This window comes from Macaca fascicularis, chromosome 7 (assembly GCF_037993035.2).
Source record: "Macaca fascicularis isolate 582-1 chromosome 7, T2T-MFA8v1.1".
NCBI classification, from domain to species: Eukaryota; Metazoa; Chordata; class Mammalia; order Primates; family Cercopithecidae; genus Macaca; species Macaca fascicularis.
The window spans coordinates 115748985-115753715 of record NC_088381.1 but is presented as its reverse complement, the minus strand read 5'-3'; the positions used below and the strand labels follow the sequence as shown (position 1 = coordinate 115753715).

Below are 4731 nucleotides of genomic sequence, written 5' to 3'. Positions count from 1 at the left end.
ATATTTTTAAAAGAAAAATGTACCTCTTATTCATGAGAGGTATTTGTCTGTAATACTTCTCTGTTTGAGTATCCTTGTCTGGTTTTGGAATCAAAGATATACTTGCCTAATAAAATAAGTTTGAAATACTTATTTTTATTCTATTTTCTAATATAATTAGTATATTATCATTTTCTTAAATGCCTAGAATTCCCTAGTGAAGCAGAACAGTCCTAGAGTTATCTTTGCAAGAAGATTCCATCATTAAAATTTTAATTTTTTAAATATAAATAATACTATTGAGATTTTCTGTCTTGTGCCAATTATGTCTTTCAAAAAATTGTTCTACACCATTCACGTTGTCAAACTTATTCACACCGAGTTATTTATTGCATTTTCTTAGTAATGTAATACTGCAAAATGACATCCATAATTGCATTTCTTATTTTGGTAATTTGTAACTTCTCTCTTTCCAGAGGATTACAAATTTTGCTAGTCTTTTCAAGTATTGCCTTTTTACTTTGTTGACATTCTCTACTTTTTGTCCTTTTTATTTTTTTTTTACTTTATTAAAATACTGAGTTTTATTTCACATGTATATTTTTTTCTCCCCACCATTTCCATGTCTGACTACCACTACTACTATGTCCTATCATAACATTCCATACATACTTAAAACAAAGCAAAGGGTGGAGTTCCGTCTTTAAAAACTAAATGGGCATTTTGGACAACACATTCTTGGCAATGGAACCAGGACAACATTTATCAAACATGGTAGGGAAAGTTCTCATCTGCATTATAAAAAGTACAGCCAGATATCAACCATTACAGAAATGAAATAAGACAGAAAATTTTTAACAAATTGTTTAAACTATTTTCTTAAAGAGACTTCCTCCACTGCCAGAGATCTTGAATAGCCTCTTGGTTAATCATCCGGAAGCAATTCTTCATATAACTGATGAATTTGGCTTCCACTTTGGGAAGAGAATCGCCTTTTTCTATACTTGCTTGCATTTTTGCTTGAATATCTTCTACAGAACTAGGTCCTTTTGGTGTTTTCGGAGTTTTTTCCTGATTTTTTGAAGGACTCTTGTCCTTTTGATCTTGGTGTTGATGATAATTTTGAGTCTTGTCCATTCTGATTTGACTTTTGTGCATTTTTAACTGGAGTATCTCATATAGATTTCATTACTGGTGCTTTTTCTTCAGCTTCCTCATCATCAAAATCATGATCATCTTCTTCATCATGATCATCATCATCATCTTCTTCATCAGCAGCAAGTTTTACTTTTTTCTGTGGAACTTTGCTACCACCTCCAGGGGCAGACCACTTTTCAGATATACTTAAGAGTTTCCCATCCTCCTCCTCTTCATCTTCTGACTCTGCATATTCCTCCACAGCTGCTAAGTGTTGTCCACTAATATGCACTGGCCCTGAAGCACACTTCAACTTTGAGACCACTGGTGGTCTTATTTCAAGCCCCCAAGGGAAACCGTTGACTGTACAGACCTTTTCAAAGTTGCCAGTGTAATGACTTCCACTCTTATCTTTAGTTTCTTCTTTTTTCTAACTTCAAAAGTTTGAGGCATACATTGTAAATTGCATGTATTTTTGATTTGTAAACGTTGGTACTAAATTACCTTGTAGTATACACTTGAGCTTCATCTCACACATTTTGAAAATTCACATTGTTACTATTATTTATTTCTAAGTATATCCTAATATTGATTTCTTTTTTTTTTTTTTTTTTTTTTTTGACTCATGGTCATTTAGAGTATGCTGAGTAATTTTCACATATTTGCTGTTTGCCAAAATTATCTTTCTGTTATTGATTTATATTTTAATTTCCACATGGTCAGAGAACATACTTTGTTGATTTCTGTTCTTTAAAACTTATGTTAACATATTTTGTTGTATTTATGTCTATGTGCTTCAATTTTTGTGCCATTATAATTAGTATTTTTTAAGTTTAAAATAATTTTTTATACTCAGCAATGAAAAGAAGAAAGAACTGGAACATCCCATAATGTTAAGATGTTAATTTTTCCCAATTTCATCTATTAATTTAACAGAATCTCAATAGAAATCCCAGCAAGTGGAGAGGCTGAGGCAGGCGGATCACGAAGTCAGGAGTTCCAGACCAGCCTGGCTAACAGAGTGAAACCCAGTCTCTACTAAAAATACAAAAATCAGCTGGATGTGGTGGCAGGCGCCTGTAATCCCAGCTACTCAGGAGGCTGAGGCAGGAGAATCGCTTGAACCCAGGAGGCAGAGGTTGCAGTGAGCCGAGATCGAGCCACTGCACTCCAGTATGGGTGACAGAGCTAGACTCTATCTCAAAAAAAAAAAAATCTCAGCAAGCTTTTTCGTAGATGTTCTGTTTATAAGATGGTTCAATATTTATATGGAAAGGTAAAGCTACTACTTAAATAATCAGAACAATTTTTAAAAGAAAAAGTTCCAAGACTCCAATTACCTGATCTTAAAACATGTTATTAAGCTTCAGTAATTAAAACTGTTTACTATTAACAAAAAGATAGAAATAGTGATCAATGGAACACAATAGAGATTCCAAAAATATACTTACACAAATAGGGTCAAAACACATAAAAATTTATAACAAAAAGAGTAAAAAAGAAATTCTGCACCTAGAAGCAAACATAGGACAACAATCTACATTACCTAGGGATTGACTATGTGTTTTAAAGTATGGCATTAACAGTGTAACTCATGAAAGAACATAATGATAAATTAAACTTTAAATAAAACTTTAAAATATTTTGCTCTGTGAAGGATACAGTTGCAAGAATGAAAAGACAAGTCATAAACTGGGAGAAAACATTTGCAAATAATATATCTGATAAAGAACTTTTACTTAAAAAACAAGGCAGAAGATCTAAATAGACTCTTCACCGACAATTCCCAAACCTGGCAAGGATTCAGAGCAGCAGGAACTCTCATTCATTGCTGGTGGGGACACAAAATGGCACTTTGCAAGGTAGTTTGTCAGTATCTTACTAAATATATCTTAGATTTAAATGTAGCAAGCCTATTCCTGAATATTTACACAATTGATTTGAAAATGTATGTCTGAAAAATACATGCAGAGGAATGTTTTTAGCAGTTTTATTCTTAATCACCAAAAATTTCAAGCAACATTGAAATAATATCCTTTAGTTAGATAAATGGATAAACAAACAATGGTATGTCCATATAATGGAATATTATTTAGTGATAAAAAGAAACAAGCTATTAACTCATGGAGCTACTTAGATGAACTTTAAGTGCATGTTGCTATGCATAAGAAGTCAGTCTGAAAGTCTACATGTTGAAGTCCATTCATATGACATTTTTGAGCAGGGAAAACTGTTGGATTGAAAGACAGATCAGGGTATTCAAATGATTGTGGAAGGGAGAGTGTTTGACTAGGAGAGGCACTACGATGTTTCAGTTCAGTGGAACTAATTGGTATTATAGTGTAGTGGTGGATATAAAACTCTATGCATTTATTGAAACCCATGAAGTGGTACCACAAAAGGGCCAGGCACAGTGGCTCACACCTGTAATCCCAGCACTTTGGGATGCTGAGGCAGGTGGATCATGAGGTCAGCAGTTCGAGACCAGCGTGGCCAACATGGTGAAAGCCCATCTCTACTAAAAATACAAAAATTAGCCAGGCATGATGGCGGGTCCCTGTAATCCCAGCTAGTCTGAAGGCTGAGGCAGGAGAATCGCTTGAACTCGGGAGGTGGAGGTTGCAGTGAGCCAAGACTGTGTCATTGTACTCCAGCCTGGGTGACGAGAGAGACTCCGTCTCAAAACAAAAAAAGATGTACAACAAAAAGAGTAAATCTTAATTTATGCAAATTAAAAGAATTAACCAGAATAATGTATTGTGTGCAATGAACATGGTGACAAAAAGATTCTAGTTGTATAACAAATTTATGGAAAATCCTCACTGAAAAGGGTGGGCAGAAAACTAGCTGACAAGTAACTTTGGAAAATGGTGCTTTGATTGGAAACTGTAAGACTAGAAACAAAAGGAACTGTACGTAAACACTATACTCTAGTTGTTTTTCACAGTGGTCTGGGTTAACAATTCTGAAAAAACTATATATAGAGTAGGGTTGAACGAATACGTAAATACATGGTGGATGCTGTGAGGCAGGTTTATTCCTATTGGAAGAGCAGTTTCAGATAGGCAAGGACAGGGGAAACTAGAATGAACCACGTGGTAATGGATTAGAGTTAGAGACAGCTGTATGAACTTATGTTCAGCGTAATACAGATACAAATATGTAAGTATTGACATTGAATTTGCCAATACCTTGAACTGAAGAGTTCCAAGACTCCAGAACTGTGAGGAATAAATTTCTGTTATTTTTAAGTCACTCAATTCATGATATTTTGTTATATTAGTCCAAATAGACTAAGACACTCTTGAGTGTGGGTTGTAGCAAATAGTGACTTGCTTTCAAAAACTACAGTATGGAAGACAGGAGAATGCCTTTACAGTTGAAAAAGCTGTTCAACACTACTTTGGTCAGGTAATCAAAGTTAATATCATCAACAATAAGTCATGCTGTTAGCATACATCCTTACTAAAAGGTGATGAAAAAGATACTTTACAATCTAAAGCTCTTTTTATGCAATTTGTTTTCCTCCTCTTTCTAGTTTTACCAGTATTAATACATTGGCAATAGGAAGGCTTTCCTGCTATTCCTGATGACCCTCGCGTTTGTTATTCACAG

General features: G+C 34.4%; 1 pseudogene; it reads right to left on the bottom strand.

The window, feature by feature from the left end:
- Positions 1-526: 526 nt before the first annotated feature.
- On the bottom strand, positions 527-1569 carry LOC135971716 (nucleophosmin-like; annotated as a pseudogene).
- Between the last annotated feature and the right edge of the window lie 3162 nt (positions 1570-4731).